The 24,411-nt window shown below is 30.3% G+C and overlaps 1 protein-coding gene across 3 annotated transcripts in view; it reads right to left on the reverse strand.

The window, feature by feature from the left end:
- The window catches only part of LOC107447362 (sodium-dependent transporter bedraggled), a 113,053-nt gene that overhangs the window by 75,794 nt on the left and 12,848 nt on the right, over positions 1-24,411 (reverse strand). Inside the window, exon 1 of one of the 3 annotated variants that reach the window (XM_043041206.2) lies at positions 6,057-6,205. The exons of 1 other annotated variant lie outside the window; for it this stretch is intronic. The gene's annotated coding sequence lies outside the window, so the exon portion shown is untranslated. Of the gene's footprint in view, positions 1-6,056; positions 6,206-24,411 lie in introns of those variants that run through there. One more of the 3 variants, XM_071185108.1, reaches the window with a different exon arrangement.

Genomic DNA, 24,411 nt, shown 5'->3' on the forward strand with positions numbered 1-24,411 from the left:
TTGACCCAGTTTACAAATAAAAGAAGAATCCGCGTTCAGATCCTGCAGTTCAGGGTCAGTTTCACTGTGAGGAGGAAATAACAAAAGCCGCAACAAAAAAAATACGCCAGGTTCAAGGTCAATCTTATACTTCCTCTATCGGAAGTGGATGCCCCTTCTATAAAATCCTCATTCAATATGTTAGAAGAAAGAAGAGGGGGTTATGGATTCATCAGGTCGCTCCAGGGGGCGCCTTACTAACACCAATAAAAACAAGTTCACAGAAAGTAACCTTGGCCCCTAAATTTGGAGATAACCGATTAAAATCTCAATAAACTTAATTGTGTTTGTATGGTTTTATAACCATACTAACTCTTATGAGTGGGAGAAAATTTTTCTATGAGCACTGCAACCTGGAACATATTTGTTAAAATCGTGCTATATATGTATATATATGTATAATAAAGACAAAAAAGAATAAAGGAAAAGAGATTTAACCACAGAAAATTACGGAAAAATAATAATAAGTTTTATTTACTGAGCATAAGCTGCAAGTACATAGAACCGATAAAATAAGTTAAGAATGCGAAGGAACGAAGAAAAAAAAAGATTAATGAATAGAGAAGAAATTAAATTAATAATAAAATCAAAATCGAAAAAAAATATTGAAAAAAATATTTAAAATTTTTTTTTAAAAAAAAATTTATATGTATTATATATATTAAAAAGACGGAAAAATAATAAAAAGGTATAATTTCCTCATCAGCAAGTTCAATATTACTGTCGGAATTTTATCAAGTTGTACAAAACAAAAGTAATCAATTACAAATTAAAATAAGAAGTAGATTTTTAAAAATATTTAATTGCATATTAAAAAATTCTGGCTACAAAATTTACAAATGTAAATAATTTCGTCCAAAATGAGTGGTTTCAAAAAGTTAAATCGGAGAATTTCTTCGAGAAAATTTCTGATACACACATGCTAAAATATATTCACAAAATACGAAAAAAATAAATAAATAAAAAAAGAGCAACATACACGATTATTTCTGTATTTGAATAAATATTTTCTTGGGTGCAAAACTTGACAAAAAAAAATATTTTTGTACCGTTGGTATGTTAAATTTTACAGAACGAAGAAATTAGGTTTTTTTTTTTTTTTTAAAGAAGGAGAAGTATTTTAAACCCATATAGATTTTTTACGAAAATTGTCCGCAGAAAAATGACAACTAATATATTATAATTCGCGGGCTACAAAAAAAGGCTTCGCGGGCCAGGGCCGTTAATCAAAAGAAGAATGGCTCAGCTGCTTAGCGGCGATTATAAAATAAAATTAAAATACTATACAATATGGCTTTTTTTTTATAAACATATTTATTTATTATATTTAAACCAAGTGCAATAATAATTCACTTCACAAAAAATAGTCTTTAAATTCTATCTAAGTGGTTCAAATTTAAAAGAAAAGTGTTTTTCGCTGTAAGTGCTAAATACAACACATCAACTTCCGTTGAGAAACACAATAAAGTTTGGTTTTTCCACTTGGCAGTGGAAATCCTGGATGGTTTGGAAGAAAAATAGTGACAAATATAAGATAAACTGTCGTTTCCGCAGAAATTAGTGAGGAAGTTTCTAGAAGCAATAAAATATTTCCTTTCAAATATTAAAAAAAAGTGTTAAATGTGGGAAAAAACAAGAGTGACGTAATACTAAATCAATTCTTAAGTCCTTTGTTAAGGTGGTTACTATCAAACGTTGATGACCTCTAAATAGTTTACTGTTTGTTTTCCGAAAAAAAAAGAAAAATATGAAACGCGTGATTGGCTGGGGAAAAAATGAAAAAGCTACTAGATTTCTATTAAAGTAATACTCATTTAGTTACAAGGAAATTTTTTTATTTTTTCGTAAACCAAATAATAGAAAAGCAATCGAAATTTGTTATTAACTATTTTACAGTCTTGTTTTTTTTCGGTCACAAATATTAATTTTGTTTAAAAATCAGATTAAAATACATACCGAACTCATTTATTTTGAAAATCCGCCAAGTCAAGGTTATATTTCGATATTTCACTAGTTTCTTGACATTTTTTGAACGAACATTTAACATTTGTTTTAAATTGTGTAATAATTACAGTGGAAAGTTGTATGATTTGTTTAGAGAAAAAGTTTTTTTTATTTCTCTAAATCAATAACTGTTATTTGCATTTAAAAATGGATTATTTGGAACAAAATGCAAGTGAGTTTGTTTGGATGGAGAATAAGAATAATAACGAGTTTTTGATTAATACGATAGAATTCAAAAGCAAAAAGATTAATTATGAAAAAGTAATAATTTATAGGTAACATAAAAATACCAGCTTTTATTTTTTTATCACTTTTTTACTTATTTGCATAAATTTTCGTGAAAAAAAAAGTTTAAATTATGGCATAATTGTCTCCCTTTTTTTCCTTGAAAAAAAAAACAATTCATATTAAATTTATTTTTACATTTAATTTATGGTGAAAGAAGATATTTTTTAAGTCGAAAAATTGTGTTTTATCCAATATTTGTTTAGTAATTTAGGTATCATACATATCAATTTTCAGTTATTAATTAAGTAACATATCCTACTTTCAAGTGATTACTTTAGATATTGTACAATATTTTCTAGGTATTATTTTATGCATCACAACCTACTTTCTAGTCAATAATTCAGGTATTCCATCCTATTTCTTAGACATTATTTTAGGTGTCATATTCTATTTTCAGTATATCATATTTAAGTAGAATATTCTACTTTTTAAGATATTGTCTTATGTGATGTGTCCTATTTTTTAAATAATATTTACCTAATATTATGATTATTATAATATTATTTTCTAAATCTGTCCTATTTTCTAAGTATTACTGCTAAATTAAGCCCTACCTGATTTTTCTTTATAACCGTTACTGAACAGCTGACCCAATTTTTGGGTTTACGACTACTAATGTTCAACTCCGTAGCTTTGTAATTTTGAACCCAATCCAGAAGACAAAGAAACTCGGGAAGAAACAAAGGACAAAGAAACTCGGGTTTGAAAGAAATTTGCCTTCGATGAGGATTTTTTGATGGAACTAACCCGAATTTGTGTTACATGGAGAGGAAGACCGCGAAAACCTTCCACGGTTAGCCTAACGGCAAGGGGACTCTAACCCACGATCCGTCTACCACTGAGGATATTTCACGTCAGAACAGTGGTCGGTGCGAGCCGAGTGCGGAATTCGTTTTAACCAGCTATCGCTGGGATCAAACCCGAGTCACCTCATTGGAAGGCAAGAGCTCTCTCCCCTGAGCCACCACGGCTCAACCCTATCTGATTTGTAAAATAAACAAAATAAACTAAAATAACTTGTTTTGTGTGTCGGTAAGCAACTCACGATATAAGTGAAACGTAAGAGTTACATTTACATTTATTTAATGGAAAATATATTTTTTCTTACGACGTATTGCTGATCAGACAGGGCAAAAAGTTATAGCATTAAAAAAATATATATTTATCCAACTTTGTTAATTATGAATTTCAGGCATCTACTACAAAATAATTTTAACGATAAGAAATAATTTTGCGAAAATAATTAAAACTTATTCTTTCAGCAATTTTTTTTTTTTTACAAAAAACCACACTATTTCTTTAGAGAAAAAAACCTACGTAAAAAGTTGCGATGCAGTTGTAGAAAATGCATAATTGGTAAATAGATAATTAAAATATCTAGCCAAATCGGGTAGGAGTTTTTCCAATTATCATGTAAAAACCAACTTCTTGTATAAGTTTCAATTCTAGTTTTGTCATTTAATTAAACTTTTTCAAAAACAAAACATTTCCCAACGAAACATCAAATCAAAGCAATTTTAAATCTCCAACACAAGACATAACACTTTTATGACTAGGTATTTCGATTTCAATTTTTATTATCTTGTTTTCGTATGAAGACTAACAAAAATACAATTATTTCTGCAATAAAAGAAGAAAATAACATTTGTGGAGGAGGAAAATCAGCTAATAATTATTCTGTTTGTAACTTTAGAGCATTTAATGGAGTATTGCTTGGAACTGAAGAACTTTTTTATGGGGGCTATTCATAAGTACAATAATGCAGTTTGTTGACAGGGATTTATTTCCCATGAAGACATGAACCCTTCCCGAAATAAAAATAAAAAGTAAAAATAAATAAATAAAAAGAGAGTCATTTAAGTTACATTCGCTAAATCAATTCATTTTTTTAATTAAATAAAAAAAGAGAGTCTCATTTATTAAATCAAAATTAATCAATTAAATTTTTAAAAAAATATTTAATCTCGCTAATTTTCTGCATGAGTTTTCTTCATGATAATTCCAGTTGCTTTTGAAAATTTAATTAACTTGATTCATTGTTTGAATTTTTTAAGTCACATCCTTTCCTTTTTTCCTTTCCTTTTTCCTTTTCCTTTTTTTTCCTTTTTCCTTTAATTAAATAAAAAGAGAGTCATTTATTAAATCGAAGTTAATCAATTAAATTTTAAAAAAACATTTAATCTCACTAATTTTCTGCATCGAGTTTTCCACGTGATAATTCGAATTAGTTTTGAAACTTTAATTAACTTTATTCATGGTTTGAATTTTTTAAGTTACATTCTTTAAATTAATTCCTTTTTTTAATTAAATAAAAAGAGAGTCATTTATTAAATCGAAGTTAATCAATTAAATTTTTAAAAAATATTTAATCTCACTAATTTTCTGCATCAAGTTTTCCACGTGATAATTCGAATTAGTTTTGAAAATTTAATTAACTTTATTCATTGTTTGAACTTTTTAAGTTACATTCTTTAAATTAATCCTTTTTTTTAAATTGAATAAAAAGAGAGTCATTAATTAAATCGAAGTTAATCAATTAAATTTTAAAAAAATATTTAATCTCGCTGATTTTCCGCATGAGGTTTTCTACATGATAATTCGAGTTAGTTTGGAAAATTTAATTAACTTCTATTCATTGTTTGAATTTTTTTTTAAAACTCAACCCATTTTTCTTAAACTTTCATCCTTTATTGTTATTTTATTATAATAGAAAACGGAATTATAAATGAAACTAAAGAAGCTTCTAAAAAAGGAATTATTCTATCCCGTTCTTATGTTGTATCTTAATCTCTTTACCTTGTTCATAAAATATTAAAAGAAATAAAATAATTTTTAAAAAATTTGACAATAATTTTAATTAATCAAGAAAAAGAAATCTACTTTCTGAAACGTAAATTTATAGCAAAAATTCTTGCTATGGAAAATAAAAACAGAAGAATATTAACAGTGTAAATTTGTTTATCCCTTTTTATATCTTTACGTTAATTCATCATTTTATTTTCCTTTATATTTTATTGCGAGAGATTAATTCAGAAATAAAATTAAACCTCAGCCAGAATTTTCTTCATCTTATGTAAGTCACTTTTAAAAAAAATTAAAAATAATAATAATAAATAAATAAATATTATTAATAAAGAATAATCTTAAATGATTTTTTTAACCAGTACTTGAAGTAAAAGATTAGTAAACGAATATCGCAACGTCTATCAAAAACGTTCACTGTATTTTACTTCGGGAAATAAAATATAAATACTGTCTTTTGCAAAATATGTATTTCATGCTGTTCCATTTTTTTCCCCAAATTTTTTGGAGAAACATTTAAAACCCCACCGAAATTACTCACTGCTGAGGTCATACCTATTAGCTGAATGTATCAAATATGAGTATAATAAAAATACTTTAAAAAAATTATACAATTATAAATGTAAAATACTTTTTGAAAAAATGTTGCAATTTCACTTATTTAAAAATATTGCTGGTTTTTAATGGAATTAGTAATTTTTAAACATAAGATGAGGTTTCTGTCAATAAATAGTAATCTCTAGCCATGCGAAAATTCATAAAATTTTCTGAACTTGAAAAAAAAAATATACATCCGAACATTTTTCCGAATTTGAATTGTAAAAAAAAAAGGCAAGTTATTCTCTTTTAACTCCATAAATTAAAATTTATTAAATTCAAATTACTTAAATAAAAATAGTTATAAAAAAACATGCAAAACTCACCAGTTTCGTCAATAATCCAACTAATAAAGAAGCCGCAAAAGAACAACAAAAACAACGAATCACTAATTCTAAAAAAATATGATGGAGGAGCTTTCCGAAGATCCGATCTCTACCGGTGTTCTGGATTTAGTCGTCTGCTCTCTTCTGTTCTTCGGAGCTGGATCTGCTGCTGGGGAAACCGTCACGTGACGCAAGCATAAAATAAACACCGCAATTTACACATTCACGTGACGTAACGCGGGGATGACTTCAAAAAGAAGCGAAATAAAAAACTGAGTGGAGGAAAAAAAAGGAAAAACTCCCCGGAAATGTGCGTCTATTGTTCTAAAGATTCAGTTTCGATTTATCGTTTGATGCGCGCATCTTTCATACAAGGTCATCGGCCTCCTGTTTTTTCTTTATCATTGGAAAATGAAAACTATCGCCTGCTGATTCTGCAAACCGCATACACACATTTACGGAGTAATAAACGTAACGGTTATTCCCGAGTTGCTGCGTAATTGCGGGAATTGAAGAGTTAACGGAGTATTCAGGAAAAATTGATTTCTTTGTGTTCCTAAATTTGGAGGAAGTAGGATTTCTGCTTCTATCACGCAGTTTAACGCAGAAACGACGCAGTTCCAGTTCAATTTAAAAACTTTTACGGAGAAAACGAATATTTAAAAAGAACGTAAACGGAACGTCACCCTATTCCTGCTGATTCATAAAGAACACAGTAATGTAACAGTGCGAAAAATTAACGAACACTTTAATAACTTTTGATCTAATGATCGGATTTTTTAGTTCCGACATACAGTCTTAATGTTTCAAAGAATTTACTTTAAATATACTATAATATTATTTAAAAATTTGTGTTGACGTTGATTTATGTTCCGAAATTTGCAGAAAAAATGTACTTTCCTTGAATAAATATACAATTTTTGTTAACTGCTTTAGATTTTCACAAATTAAGGAGACCAACCGCAATCGGTATAATATGACCACATTAGCTTAGTCTTGTCGTTACTTTAATTCTTTGGCATATTTTCTTAATATCTCTGAAAATATTTAAGCGAAGCAAAACGTTTCTGCCAAGAACTATTAAACTTGTTTTTCTGAAGATAATTCCTCGAAAAAATAACATTTAAAATTAAACTCAGTTTTTGGTATTTAATTTACGTGTATTCATATAAAAAAAATTGTAATTGCAACGTTTGCAAATTTTCAAGTAACTGCAAACTGTGTAAACGTAATGGCGAATTACAAAATTTAAACGAAATTTGAGAAATGAAATTTTAAAAGAGTTGCAATTTTAAGTTTTAATTTCTCTTGACCTATTTGATCAATTTTATACAAATTTTATACTTTCATTTCTATTATATAATTCTTAAAATTATACATAAATTTGTGTACAATGCACACAAAAAAAGAAAATAAAAAATAAACAGACCACCCTGAATAATTTTTGATCTAATGATCGGATCTTCACGTTCTAGAACTCAATCTTAATGGTTCGAGGGGTGACCTCACATATGTTAATTAACTTGAGCAGACGATATTTTCGGTTACGAAATCAGACACAAAAACGTTCTTTCACTGAATAAACATCCTTTTTTCAACGGATTCGGATTTCTGACCCCAAAAATATAGGGGGTAGCCGCAATATGGGAAATATGGTCACCACAGTTTTTAAGCGAATTGAAAAAAATTTTGCACTCAATTATAAAAATCATTTATCCAAAAATAATTCCATGCAAACTATAACTTTTAGTCAATACGAAAAATATTTATCCGAAAAAAAATTTGAATTGCAAAGTAGACAATTTTTTACAGCATTTTAAATAAAGCATGTAATTTTGCATGTCAAAAATATAAAATTTGAGAGAAATCGATTGAATGAGAAATCAAATTTCAAAAAAGTCGCATATTTAAAAATATAATGATACAATACACTTAATGATACAACACATTAACTATGGAACGCACATATATAAAAATACTTATATATCTCTGGAAAAACTTCGGTTAATTTATTTTTTGCCGCCTGGAGTTATCTACAAATAATATTTTTTAAAACTCATTTTGCTTTAGAGTTAACAATAATAATTTTAAAATATATTATCAAATACAGAATAAACTGGTAATTATTAAAATAAAAAAAAGGCATTAAAAATATCAAAATAAATTTCAAAAAACACGCATGTATCATTTAATGACTCAGCACATAAACTACGGAACGCATGTATACAAAAATACATATATATCTATGGAAAATCTTCGGATAATTTATTTTTTGACAACTGGAGTTATCTCCAAATAATATTTTTTTAAACTCATTTTGCTTCAGAGTTAGCAATAATAATTTTAAAAAAATCTTATCAAATACAGAATAAACTGGTAATTATTAAAATAAAAAAAGGCATTAAAAATATCAAAATAAATTTCAAAAAACACGCATGTATCATTTAATGACGCAGCACATAAGCTACGGAACGCATGTATACAAAAATACATATATATCTTTGGAAAATCTTCGGATAATTTATTTTTTGCCGCCTGGAGTTATCTCCAAATAATATTTTTTAAAACGCATTTTGCTTTAGAGTTAACAATAATAATTTTAAAAAAATCTTATCAAATACAGAATAATTTTGTAATTATCAAAATTATAAAAAGGTATTAAAAATATCAAAATAAATTTGAAAAAACACTCATGTATCATTTAATGACGCAGCACATAAACTATGGAACGCATGTATACAAAAATGCATATATATCTTTGAAAAATCTTCGGATAATTTATTTTTTGACAACTGGAGTTATCTCCAAATAATATTTTTTAAAACTCATTTTGCTTTAGAGTTAACAATAATAATTTTAAAAAATCTTATCAAATACAGAATAAATTTGCAATTATCAAAAAAAAAAAGAGGTATTAAAAATATCAAAATAAATTTGAAAAAACACTCATGTATCATTTAATGACACAACACATAAACTGTGGAACGCACATGTGCAAAAATATATATATATCTTTGGAAAATCTTCGGATAATTTATTTTTTGCAGCCTGGAGTTATCTCCAAATAATATTTTTTAAAACTCATTTTGCTTTAGAGTTAACAATAATTTGAAAAAATCATATCAAATACAGAATAAATTTGCAATTATCAAAATTAAAAAAAAAAGATATTAAAAATATCAAAATAAATTTGAAAAAACACTCATGTATCATTTAATGACACAACACATAAACTATGGAACGCACATATACAAAAATTCATATATATCTTTGGAAAATCTTCGGATAATTTATTTTTTGCAGCCTGGAGTTATCTCCAAATAATATTTTTTAAAACTCATTTTGCTTTACAGTTAACAATAATTTGAAAAAATCTTATCAAATACAGAATAAATTTACAATTATCAAAATTAAAAAACAAGGTATTAAAAATATCAAAATAAATTTGAAAAAACACTCATGTATCATTTAATGATACAGCACATAAACTACTGAACACACATATAAAAATATATAGATATGTATAGGTTTCGAAAGTTCTCATATTGTCTTAGAGTTAACAATAATAGATCTGATCGAAAACGGAACTGACAACAATAAACACATCAGGTTTGGGTCGTTATTTGTGGGTCATAAACGATTCGAACTTAAAATCTTCGACATCACTGTCAGGTTACCCAATATTTGGATGAAATTGATGCATCCTGTAGCAAGAGAAGGGAGTGACACAGCGGATGTTCGACAGGTGAGTCATTCTTACGAAAAAGCGTTCTTCGATGTGATATCCTGCATCTGATATCGCCGAACAAAATAAGGGACCATCAGTTGTTCGATTTTTTAGATTCGAAAAAGAAAAATGTAGGGCATTTGTCGGATATATTCTGTTTTGACGTATCATTCGATATTTTGCAATACGGGAAAATAAAATGGCATCTTATTTAGTTCTACAAACAAATGATACAGATAACAATTAAAGGATGATATCCGCAATGTGTTATAGGTCAAAAATAATGAGAAATGTCTGTATTCATATTTTTTTTTATTTGCATTGTTGATATTTTTCAGGCAAAAATTTTAAATAGAATTAGATTTATCGTAAGCTAGAAAGACGGGTGGGGCCATATTGTACCCTCACGATTTTTATTGCTCAGTAATTTAAAAAATAACTTACTGAAAGTATTCTGTATTTTTAACTTTTCATAATTTGATTCAATTTAAGTGCATATTTAATAATTCATGTATGAGGCTTGTAGAAACGTATGTATAGAACGTTTTACTTAGAATGACGGGAGGGTCCAGAGTGGCCCCTAAGCATAGGCGTAGAGTGAGAGGGTGAGCACACTTTAACGTCGATTTTAACGTCTATTTTAAGTTTTATACATACATTTATCAATAAATATACATTAATATAAAAAATCATTCCAATTTTAGGGTAGAAATTTTTTTTTAGCCGTGATGGCTCAGGGGATCGAGGGTTCGTCTTCCAATCAGGTGAACAGGGTTCGAAACCCAGCGATGGCTAGTCGATACAAATCCGCCCAACCACAGTGCTGACAAAAAATATCCACAGCTGTTGACGGATCATGGGTTAGAGTCCTTTGCCGTCAGACTAACCGTGGGAGGTTTTCGTGATTTTCCCATCCATGTAAAGCAAATGAGGGTTAAGTTTTATCAAAAAGTCCTCCACGAAGGCACATATCTCTCAATACTTTATCCAGGAGTTCTTTTGTCTTCTGGATTGGGTTCTAAATTACAAGGCTACGGAGTTGAACATTAGTATAGTCGTGAACCCAAAAAATTGGGGCGGCTATTCAACGACTGTTCTAAAATATGAAATAAAATTTATAAAAAATCAATATGCATCTATGCATAAAACTTAAAATAAATGAAGTTTTCTAAAAACAAAAGTGTGCCCCTAAGGTATTTTGGTAGGAACCCCACAACCCCAGGTAGGTTTGGGTATAAGGTACTCGGTACCCCTTAGTAGGTACAAGGTACTTCCGTTTCCTTAAGAGGAAAAAAAAGAGTATTTCAACATATCTTCAAGTATTATTCATAGAAAAAAGGAAACTCAATTATTTCAAAAAAGTTAATAAGTATAATTAAAAATTCAGTGTTCCATTTTATCCAGTATTTCTGTTAATCAAATCGAATAAAATACCATAATGTTTTGATGACCAAATTTCTGATATATCTCTTATTAAATTAATTATAATTAAATTTACTTCTAATTATAATTTAAGATTTTGGATATTTAATTGATCTACGCTCTAACAATCTGGGAAATGCCAGATTGGCCCCTTTAGACTTCCTAGGCTTCTAGACTTTCGAAGTAGATGAATTGCACCCATGCTCGAAGCGTGATTCGAACCGAACCCCAGATTTTCCTAGTGCGAGGTTAACTCCTTGACCACACTCACCATTTTCTATTCTGCGTTCATGGTCTTTGATATGCCAATAAACTTCCATCATTCTATGATGGAAAATGTTACTTTAATACTATGAAGTTTGACCATCAAGAGAAGTTTGATTTTCATGGACCAACAATCCATGATGGTTCCAACAATATATTTCCATGCTAGTTTAATGGGATTTATTGTTTGTTCAGCATTATTATTCCATCAAAGCAATTTTTTTTATGTTGACTCATCAAAAATTAGTCCGAATTCCTACATTGGGGTGATGGTGGCTTATGATCGTTCCAACATTTGATTTCAAAGAAACTATGATGGTACAGCATGAACAGACCATCATAACAAGTTGCTATTCCTAAGTTGGATTATCATAAATCTGTCCAAAGTCCTATATTGGGATGATGGTTGCTTATGTTGGTTACCATCAAGATTATGTTGGTCCATCAATGGAAAACCATCAATAATTTTGAAATTGGGTAGAGCCGGTCGGCTGAATTCGTCACTTTATTTTTGATTGTTTAGTTTTTATTCCAGTTTCGCCATTTTGTTAACAATTTCCCACAGTGCACTACGATGAGGTTTTGAATTGAGAAAACAATTTCGTCATATAATTGGTCATACAGTGTTTCGTCATATAGTATCTAAATCTGAATATATCTAACATTTCTAAAAATCACTTTAACGGGAGCAGCATATAGATGGCCCAATACAACAGGAACAGATAGAAGAGAAAGATAAATTAAACCCATGCCCGACGTGTGATTCGAACCCCGGATCTCCGTGGATGAGGCCAACACCTTGAGCATCATAAAGTCTGATCAGCTTAAAACGGTACTTCATTTTAGATGGCCTAATCTTTATTTTAGTTCCGACATTCAAATGCACAAAGATGAGGAAACATTTTCGTCATGTATCTGAGAATTCGTGTTTCGTTACAAATTGCATGATTTCGTGACGAAATGATTCTCAAAACTAACGAAATACTACTCAAAAATTGCTGATTCGTCAAAAGTGGGAGTTTTATTTCGGAGAGGGTACCGGAACCTTTAAAAGTCATTCTGTTTCTTCGAGCTGCAGAAGCATTGAGAGCCACAGTGATTCGTAACTTCGTTTAAATGCTTTCTTTTATCTTCGTTGATGATGAATAGAAGATCTGAACGATTTCAATATAATCGCTAAAGTTCACTTTCAATGTACTGAGAAAGAAAAAAAAGAAATTCTAAGATTTGATATGGGTGAATTTCACACAGGAAAAATGGTCACAGCTAGTTACTCATTATTTTCTCATGCAAATAAATAATTGATGTTCTCAGACACATTTATTTTTTCTTTTCTTCCTATTCCATGCATCAGTAAAATTATTTTAACAGAAACGATTGTTAATTTTTAAAAGAAATCAATCAAAATCAAAAAAGGATTATCGCAATTGTATTGCCCCAATATGCGATCTACCTGCGTAGTTACTTTACGGATCAATAGCTGGAGTTTTACTATGGTATATTATAGAAGAATATAACAGGCAGTGGCAATTAACCTTAAAAAATCGTCAGTGAAGGGCATACCGGGTAGTTTCATTTACCCTAAAAAAATCAGAGTAGGGTATGCCGGGATGGGCACTTAACCTTAATGAAAACATCAGTGTAGGCTGTAGGGTATACCGGGCAGTGGCACTTCATTTTTAAATATAAAAAAATCAGTGTAGGATATACCGGGCAAATGTATATCGAGCAATGGCACTAAAAAAAAATTGCATTAATTTTTTAAAAACTTTTTAATTCCGTAGATACCACTCAAACTTTGAATTTTGTTATTCAAAATTATAAGGTTGAAACCAATTATTAAAAAATTTATATACCTCATAATTTAATAAATGTTTTAATCGTTAATAAAATAAATAATAAAAAATACAATTAACTGCAAAATGAAGAAATCCCGCAGTGGACTGATCGTTAAGACACGGTTCCCAGCAGATCACCGAAGTCAAGCATCACTGGCTGCGGTCAGTGTGCGGGGTGGGTGACCACTTGGATCAGTCTACGTAGGGACCGAGGGTGTGCGGTATGGGTCCTCGTTAAGCTGTTCTACCGTAAGGTCTNGCGTGCAGGTCTTTGGGCTACCGATAAGGGGGTGCCATCCCCTCTGCAGAGGATCAAAATTGTGATGGCATGTTTTCGGATTAGCCTCAGGGATGTTTCCCAGACCGTCGCCAATAGCCCATTGTGCAGCTCTAGTGCGACGTAAATGAACAACAACAACAAAATGAAGAAAATTATGATCGCCGCAAAGTGATCACAGGTTACCCATTTGCAAAGTGGTTCTTGCTTAATTTTGTTTTGTTTTTTCGAAAAAGAAACATCATTGTGTTTTCATCTTGGACATCTCTAACTGTTAATCCTGTACTGCTAGGTACACAATTTCGTAGACATATTTAAATGCAGATCAGACACATTCTGCGTAAATGCTTTTCATGACTGAATAGACATTGAACAGTTACAATATTAACATTTTCGGATTGGTACAACGGTGCTTGATGGAGATTGTAAGCTGCATCATACACCCGTTTTGGATTCACAAGTTCATACATGAAGTATGATTTGAAAGCCAGGGTTTTTTTCAATTTTACATGAATAGTGAATGAATCATTTATATTGCGTGGAAGACAGTCTACGGTCTTGTGCAAGTCTTTGGATACGTTTACTGTGTATCCTTTTATCCCTAACTGGTGATCAGCACCCAGTTCTCGTATTGGCATGAAAGGGGTTCGAAGAGTCACCATTCGTTCTTCGGTAGGGTTCAATTCTCTCCACTTAGGTACTTTTTTAAGGGACGAGCTTCATGCTTGCGTTTGTGAACGGAATCCTTTCGTTTTTCCGTTAGTGCGTAACGCTTAAAGGCATACCCGTCTACGTTCTAGGCTTTGGCTTTTTCAGTCTCGGTAAGCTTAGGCCTTGGCATCGTTTTTTTCTTTCTTCAACTCTAATATTTGGGACCGTGTCAATCAGTTTGGACACTCTTTATTTGTGATATTCACCTGAATCAGTATTGAAAACGATCCAGTTTGAAATGTAGGTTAGAATTTCTGATTCTTAATTAAAAACGAAAATATTGTTCATATGATGAAATTCTCTTTTATTCACAACTCAATAAGTATTTATGTGATCTCTCTGGTCCCAAAGCTCAAAAATTAACTCACCAATTAAAAGTGAAAAAAAGAATTCTAAAAAAAATTATCAAACAGCAGCGGTCGCCAGAGCAACGCATACGCACTGTTTACTATTACTCTTGATTGAAAGTTAGGGTTCCTGGGCGCTAATTTCACTTTTTGTGTAGTTAACCATATTTCTGTGGAACCATTTAATATTATCCAATAAGTTTTGAACCCAATTTTAAAACTAATTTATCCCAAAATAATTGTACGATAATATATTTTTTTTATAATTATTTATTATTTTTCAAAGTAGTTTTTTAATAATTATAAAAAAGAAAAATTGGATTCTAAGGTATGCAAAGTCTTATAAAATTTTTAACTATGCAATTTTAGATAACAAAAACAAAATTTAAACGTAATTGATCCAATAATTCCTGAAGATGAAAAATTTAAAAAATACTTTTTTTTTACACTATTCAAAAGTGAAAATTAACCCAAAGGAGTATAAAATTAGGTCTTAAGTTGATTATTAATTAGGTTATTATTAATTAGGTCAATTATTAAAATTAGGTATTAAGTTAATATTATCTTTGCAAAGTATTGATACGCTATTTTCAAGATTATGGATAACGCCCCCATATTTTGAGGGTTAAAACTCCTGTTGCTAAATATCATGTTTATTTTAGAGAGAGTATGTTTTTGTGCCGGATTTCGTAACTTAAAATTTCATCCGCAGCAATTAATTAGTATATTTAAGTTCCCCTTGAACTATCAAGATTATATCTTATGCCGTGACAGTCCTATCATTAAATCAAAAGTTATTAAAGTGTTACGTTTTGTTGTGTGCGTTGTATGCTAAAAGTTTTCATTTCATCATCTTTTATTTAAACACATGTTTCAATTTCTAAAAGTTTCATTTCCGCAGGAAATCGCGTTCTAAATTCTGGACAACAGTTTATTTGTCAAAAACTATTGTTTTCATAACTTTTCAAGGTATTTTTCCAAAGTCTTAACAATTTCTTTTCAGAAAAATACCATTTTTAAAAACAACTGTTAAAAATATTTATTTAATTGAACCTAATGCACAATAAAAAATGCTTTTAAAAAAATCATGATACTAATAAAGTATTTTATCTTCTTAGAAATAAAGTTGTGCGAATCTTTCTTTACCCTTTCTTTTTGTGACACATCTAAAAAGAATTATTATTATTATTATTTTTTTTGGAATTTATCTGTAAGTGATAAGTAAATACTCTTCAAAACTTATCTTAAAAATAGGACGCATTATGCATGCATTAAAAAGTCTTTAACGGGAAAGAAAATAAAGTTATTCACTAGTCCGGCAAATGACTTAATTGTTTAGAACGGAAAATCCAAATTCTAGAACATTATGAGGTCATTTAGAAAGAATTATTTATGACTTGCCTGATTTGTAAAAAGACAATTAATCATGATAATAACAGGAATACACGAATAAAAATAAATAGGAAAAAGAAAAAAAACACCAACGTGAGAGTTAATTCCAAAATAGGAAATACCCAAAATAAAGTTTCAGTTTCAAATAAAAATTATTTAAACTGCATTTAAAAAGTTGCAGATTTCTAGAAAAAAATATTCATGTATTAAATTAAGTATCTATTTTGGGAAGTTGTAAATCTTCTTATGGTCATTCTTTTTAATATTTTTCTGCCTCAAAGATTTGTTTTGCGATTTTTACTGGGATTTATTAGCTAATCCAAATCACATTCTTGCATTACGACTTTAGGAAAAAAAGTTTAAAATCAATATTTTTCTGTCTTACGATACAATTTAGTGAATTTTGTCGACAGTGTTTGATATTTTCGCTTACCAGAATATCCAATATAGTGAAAACTGCATAAGTTGACTACCTCACAATTTGATGATTCACTCAAAGAAGTTATCAACTGAAAAAAGGAGAACCTAATAGTGTTTTCCAATTTCATACTTGACCATTAAGATCTTAGACAGGTGAACAACATATAGACATGATCAACGTAACAGATTTCATTGCACATATTCCCACAACGAAATGAAGTTTTCATTGCATTAGTGTTGCAGTTACAGGGTGCGGTAAAAAAAAAAACCAGGACTAAAATTTTTTAAATAAATTAGTTAAAAATAAATAAATTAACAAAATATAACAAATAATAAGAGTAGATTTTTTAATAATAAATAAATTAAATTGGTTTCAAAGCGACCCTCTTTTGCAGCGATGCGGACGTGCAAACGCTAATTAAAATTTTCAACAATGAACCACAAGTCAGTGCTGAGTTGCTGTAGTTCATTTACGTCGCAATGGGCTATTGGCGACGGTCTGGGAAGCATCCCTGAGGATGATCCGAAGACATGCCATCACAATTTTGATCCTCTGCAGAGGGGATGGCACCCCCGCTTCGGTAGCCCGACGACCTGCAAACGAAGTCGAGCACTTTACGGGGAAACAGTTTAACGAGGACCAATACCGCACACCCTCGGTCCCTCAAACGGAAATTGATTGAATGATATTAGAACACTGTTACGTAAATGAGGATAGAGTGTACTTTGCGCTACTGAGTATACTTTGTACTTGAATTTTTTCTCTCCTGAAATCATTCAACAGTGCTCTTCATTTTTCGACCTTGATTTCAGGGAATCATTCCATTTTCCGAAAAATTCCAATAATTCAGTTAGTGATCTTTATAATATCCATTTCTTTCCCTATGTTTGGAATTCAATTCCAATTAAATTTCTACGTCTTGTACTTTGGGGTACCCGACCGACCCCCTCACATATGTTGCCTCCTTTCATTATTTTGTTCCGGCTTATTCCTTTTTCTTTTCTTTTTTTACTGTTAAACCACTTTGCATGTGCTTGTATCGCTGCTTCTTATACCGTCATTTGGTGTTTGGACACCGTGGAAGGTTCTTGTTTATAGAACCGAAACTATAGTATGTCCATTTCTGTAATATTTATTTTAGCTTTATTCACGTTGATTTGCTTTGTTCACCTTCATATCTGTAAGAGGGTGCCATGGCTATCTGTTAACTCATTTTATTTCTGTTAGATTCTGTGGCCACTGCTCCATACCTTCAGACTCGATGAGTGTTACGTGTTATCACCGTGCATTTATTATACTTGTTGGAGCAATTATTAAATTTATATTATATCAATCTACATTCCATAAACAAATTTCTTAACCCAGTATTGTTGGTGATAATTGGACAAATTTGGAGATTCTTTAAATGAACGCCAGTGTAAATACTAAGGTATTGTAAACTGTATTTTTACTTATCGCAAAATGCTTGTTTTCTAATTAATCGTTCTTAATACTTCTACATTTTGTTTTCCACGATCTACAGTCTGTATTGTTTTAAAAGCTCTCATGCTCAACACTATTATCAGCCGAATTTTAACATTGTGTACCAGAACATGAGTTTACAACATTTAAAGAAAAGTCTTACATTGGTGTTTTAAAAGCAAGTATGATCAGTATTATTATCAGCACACTTTTAACATCGTACACGGTGTGCGGGTGGGTGACCACTTGGATCAGTCTGCGTAGGGACCGAGGGTGTGCGGTATTGGTCTTCGTTAAACTGTTCTACTGTAAAGTTCTCCTCGGCTTCGCGTGCAGGTCGTTGGGCTACCGACGCGGGATTGCCATCCCCTCTGCAGAGGATCAATATTGTGATGGCATGTCTTCGGATCATCCTCAGGGATGTTTCCCAGACAGTCACCAATAGCCCATTGTGCAACTCTAGTGCGACGTAAATGAACTACAACAACAACAACAACAATACAAGTTATAACATTTGAAGAAAAAATAAGGTTATTGTATTCACTGATGATGAATTTTCAGAAAAAATAAACAAAGTACATACAAAAGACATAACGTGATTGTTAATTTTTGCTTTTCAATCAATGAATTTGTTTGTTCCTAAGTATCTTTCAAGGAAGTAATATTGTTTGTTGACAATTGTATCGTTCGTCTCTTTATTAAACGTGACTGACGTGAATTTCCTGAATCAACAATTTATATTCTATAGCGAAGGGGTCAACAACACTCTAAGCTTGGCTGAAATATTCGAAATTTCGAATCAAAAATACGTATTAGAAACAATATCTGTCAATATTTCGAGATTTTTTATATTTTTGAATACAGTCTCGATTCTTTTTTGTATTTGTAAATCCGCACGCTGACCCCAGCTGGCAACACGAAAAAAAAAACAGTAAACTTTCGATTTCAAACGCGTTGAGTGATGCAAAGGTTCATCGCACTTTAATCATTTCTAATAGAGAAGAGCAAGGAATAAATACAACCGCCATTGTTTACATCGTTTGCTTTTAATTCGGCTGTTATATTTAAACGTTTATCATCTGCGCGATAATCGGAAAGAAAAAAAAAACATATCAACTCATGCAAACGATGAATCACGTTTTCCAGAGTTAATGTAAGAAAATTTTATTGAAAACGATTTCTTCCAAACGATATTTATTATTGTTTGCTTGATGAGGAAAAAGTGTTCTGCCTTTTTCAACATGAATGAAAACGTTACGTGTTCGCACATTGTGATTTTTATATTTTTTTTCCGGATCGGAAATTCGCAAACTTTTGTTCACTTAGTAAATTGCTATTTTTTATCTTGTTCTTACTAATTAGTGAGATGGTTGGCTTGTTGCCACGCTTCGAATCGTAGTAAAAAAAAATACTTTCTTTTTAATGTGAGGTGAACGAGCTGTTTCCTGCGGTTCGTCTGATTTTAACAGCATTTTTATGACTTTTAAACGTCCCAGAATCACGACTTTTGCTATGGATCGGGTAATATGTAAAAGCGCGTATCGCTGTAGGATAAAAGAAGAGTATTTTATGGGCGTATTTATGTGATAAAGTGTCTTCCAATCAACGTGTTATGAAAAAAAAAATTTCAATAAAAATGGATGGAATTTGTTTAATGTCAAAATTAAGCCTCATATTTATAAGTGACAGTTTTCCATGCGTTATCATTATAATTCAATTTATATTGTATTACCTTATAATTAATAGAAAAATAATTGATACAATTCAAATTCAATAGCTTTAATATAAATGTATGAAATTTGTTAAATGTCTATAAACTATGTATTAAACACGGTGCGTAGCGTTTTTAAAAAGTGCTTAAAGGTGCTTGTTTTCTATTTCTGTTTTTTAAAAGCGCTTTTTTCATTGTTTTTTTTTAAAAAAGTGCTTAACTTTCGCTTTTTCAAAATGAAATTTTCTTTTACCATGTTGATTTTTGCTACGAATTATGCAAAAGACACAGTTCACATTGTTCTATTCAACGTTTTCACTATTAATTCTAATTTCGGCGTTTTCCTATCCTAATTTTGGCGTATTGTTAGTCCGTAGCGTATGAAAACGCCATTCGTTTTACATGATTCAAAATTTCGTGCTTTGTGACAATTGTCAAAAACAATGCCAAAGGTTTCTTTTTTTTTGTTCTTTTTTAGATGACGGTTAAAACCAGATAAAACCGTCAATTGTCAAAAACTAAAAGGCTTAAAAAAATTATTTTGAGTGCTTGAAAAGTGCTTAAAAGGTGCTTATTTTTTGGTGAGTAATTTGGCTACTCACCCTGTTAAACTATATATTTATATATTATCATTAAAATTCTATTTAAATTCAGTTGCCTTCTAACTAAGAGCAATAATAATTAACACATTTTAATTAATAATTTTATGTTTCTATAGTTTTTTTCTTAAAATGAATTACTCTTCTCCGATATGCGATACTAATACAACATTTATTACTAAACAGATAAAAAAAAACAATGTTTTATAAACCTGTTATGTTTAATGCAACTTTAGACACAATATTTAATTCTGACAACTAAATTGAGATGAAATACCATTTTTTATGTGGCAAGATCGAAGAATAGGACATGATTGTCCATCGTTTACAAAAAATGTTCCAATCGTTAATTTTTTTCCATTCTGTATACTGAATTAAAAACAGAACGGGACTCAATGCTAGATATATTTCTAGACGTTTAAAAATTTGGGCAAAAAAAATACAGTTATGTACTTTTTATACACGCACTTGCTTTCAGCTTTTATAGCTTTTAAACTGTTAGTGAATTGAAGTTTTCCTATAGATTCCTTAAAAAAATACATTGGAATCAATACCTCACTTGCCTGGACAACAATGGCATGCGCTGCATGAGCCAGAATCTTCTTTGCGTAAAAAAATAACTACATAAATAAAAATAACTTCTAAAATAATTATTTTCAATCCATTTCTTCTCTTTTGTTATCCAGACAAAACTTAAATAACTTCCTACCTATTACTTTTATCGACTTGAGTCTGATTTCATTCGATTTTGGTTTAATTTGATTTCATTTCCGTTTCATCTGATTCATTCGATTTAATTTGATTTCATTCGATTCAATCGTCAAAGTCTAAGAAAATAACTCTATTTCAAAGATTTTTGAAAGACCTTTGACCTCCGATGCAAAAGTCCACTGTAAGTATTTTTGTCTTGATATTTGTTGACCAAGAAGTAAAAAAAAAATAATAACTGTCAGCGCTGTGGTTTACTCATTTTACAAAATACATTGCAACTATAAAGAAAAATGTTTTGCAGATAGTTTTATATAAAGAACATATCTTGAAAATTTAAACAAAATTAAAAATGTCAAAAATCCAACACTACTTGACTCTTAAAACCGAAGTTTTAAATGATTACTCTACAACTGAAACGGAACATAAGTGAGAAAAATATATCGGAAAATATATTATATTCAAATTTATGGTTCTACGTTTTTTTTAACATCTGATATTATTTAAACCAGTGGTTCCTGAACTTTTTTGTCTCGTAGAGCCCTTGCCGTGTTTTTCGGTTTTGGGTAGACCCCTATTTACCTGATATTGAATTTTTGTAAATGCATCAACTTCAAACGTATTTTTGACAGCTGGTATAGTGCTACTCACTGTGAGAGATTTAAATTTCGAACTGTAGTGAAGTGTAGTGTGAAAAACTTAAGAAAAAACGCATGTTAATTTTATACATTTATTAATTAAATTCAAATTAATTTACCGCGGAAAAATACTTTTTTGATACAAAATAAAATCTTACACGCAGAGAAAATAAACACTTACGCGGGTGGAGCTGCAGGCAACTGCTAGTTTATAATATTTCAGTTTCATATATCAGAAAATAATCCTAATACCTTAAATTTTATTAAAATTTTTACTTCATAGCTACTCTCATAAATTAGGTAGAATGTAAATAGATATATGTCTTTATAATATAAGGTAGTATAATGTAAGTAAATAGGTACTATCAGTGTATGTTGATTATTCCATTCATGAAATGCCAAAATTAAATTCACTATAGTACTGCTAAAATTAAAGTCAATAGGTACAATCGTTGACCCCCATTTTCATTTCCTGAACCCCCATTTTTTTTTCACTTGACACGGACCCCTTGCAGGTTGTCGTCGACTCCTAGGGGTCGATATAGACCAATTTGGGAATCACCGACTTAAACCAACGTTTCAATTTCTCTACTAGAGAACACGAACATAAGGAAGAAAAATAGATGAAAAAATATATGGGTATTCAAACGTTTTCTTAACATCTGAGATTCTTAAAGGCAACGTTTCAATTGACTACCCTACTAGCGAAAAGGAACATAAAGGAGAAAAATAAATTGGAAAATATATGGATATTCAAATTTATGGTTTTACGTTTTCTTAACATCTGAGATTCTTAAAGGCAACGTTTCAATTGACTACCCTACTAGCGAAAAGGAACATAAAGGAGAAAAATAAATTGGAAAATATATGGATATTCAAATTTATGGTTTTACGTTTTCTTAACATCTGAGATTCTTAAAGGCAACGTTTCAATTGACTACCCTACTAGCGAAAAGGAACATAAAGGAGAAAAATAAATTGGAAAATATATGGATATTCAAATTTATGGTTTTACGTTTTCTTAACATCTGAGATTCTTAAAGGCNTTCTATGTTTGGAAGTACTTATTAGTGCGAGAAATTATTTTCTGTTATGAATGGAAATAAATCTCCTGTCCGAAACTTTATTAATAACGCTCACGTTGGGTCAATTTTGAAAGTAGTCTCGGCCAATAAAATTTCTCCCGAAATAGGAAAGATAGTAGCAGAGAAGAGATGTCAAGTATCAAACAATAATGTAACTTTATATATGTTTATTACAATGTACTTACTATTCAAAATAAAAATATTTGTTTCTATGAACATTATTTTTTTTTCTTTAGCGGCCCACCTAAAGTAAAGCATTGTTTATTTGGCCCAAGTTAGCTTTTGAGTTTGACACCTCTGCTTTAAATCAATGTCTCACTTGATTACTCTACTAGTAAAAGAACATAAGTGAAGAAAAAAATATGGAAAAACATGTAGTTTTCAAGTGTTTAGTTCAACGTTTTCAAACACTTGATATACTTGAAGCCCACATTTTAATTGATTACTCTACTTCAGAAAAGGAGCATATGAAATTAGGCCTTTTATATCATATTTGTAGAGCAAGGTACTTAAAATTGTGTTCTGATGTCTCCAATAAAAGAACCTAAAATCAACAACAAATTTGATATATCATTCAACTGAACATACGTGCAGCGTAGCACGTTCGAATAAAAATTATGGCCCAAAATATTCAAACTCAAGTTTATATTTCCTTAAACATAACTGCATATTTAAAAGCAAAATGTTATTATATACAACTCCAGCCATCATTAAGTAAGAAAGACAATGGCTTCTCTATTTTAACGCAAAGCATGATACACGGATGGTTTAAACAACATGCTATAAAAAAATAACATTCGAAAATATTTGTTTACATTACTCAATTAATGTAAACAAATTATATTCGCTTATCAAAAATAATCCTTCAACAAAAAATCCCCCCCCCCTCCTGAGCGAAACAAACAATGAACACACTTAACCTTGCCACTAATTCATAGGTGTGTTAATGAAAGCCTCATCGTTTCCGATTTTTTTTTATTTTTTGTTTTCATTCTTTTCTTCGAATGAAAAAGATAAACATAAAAGAGTCCATGCCAAGTGGGTGTCTATGCCAAGGATAGACGATGGAAAATCTCGTCGATAGTGTGCTTTGTGCTTTTTTCCAAAGATTCGGGTCAATGATTTTTAGAACAGTACACCCCATCGAGCTGACTGTTGTCTTTGCAGTGTTCGTTTCAGTTTTTGACCTTCGATTGTTACCACCCACAGTGCGGTGGTTCAATATATTCTTATTCTAATTGAAAGAAAAAAGCGCGTAGAAAAAATGCGTAGATTTTTAATTCTTTTTTAAAAAAAATAAATAATTGCAGGCGAAAGAATTGCTTGTGATGGTTCCTTGTATCGTCCCAAGCAGCGCCATTTTCTTCTGAGGAATTTCACGGCTTCTGACAGCAATTTTTGAAAATCTATTTTTATTTTAATTTTATTTTGTTAGATTAAAAAGCGTGATATGCAGATTGCGTTAGGGTCGGTAAGGCTTCTGGGGTGCACGAACTTATTCCATGCAATTATAAACTCTTTTTAGTTGAGTGTTTATTTTAAAAGCAAGAAATATAACAGCTTAAACTTAGTCGGATTTCCAGAGCTTGAAAAAAAAAATTCTGAAGTCCCTAATAATACTATACAGTCCAAATTATCAGACGCGCTATAAGAGTCTATGTAAAATCTTAGTTAACAGTTGATACTATACTGTTTTATTGTTTTTACGCGACTGAAACCGGTTTGCACTTGTTTACGTTCGTGTATCAATTGGT

This window comes from Parasteatoda tepidariorum, chromosome 1 (genome assembly GCF_043381705.1).
Source record: "Parasteatoda tepidariorum isolate YZ-2023 chromosome 1, CAS_Ptep_4.0, whole genome shotgun sequence".
Taxonomy (NCBI): Eukaryota; Metazoa; Arthropoda; class Arachnida; order Araneae; family Theridiidae; genus Parasteatoda; species Parasteatoda tepidariorum.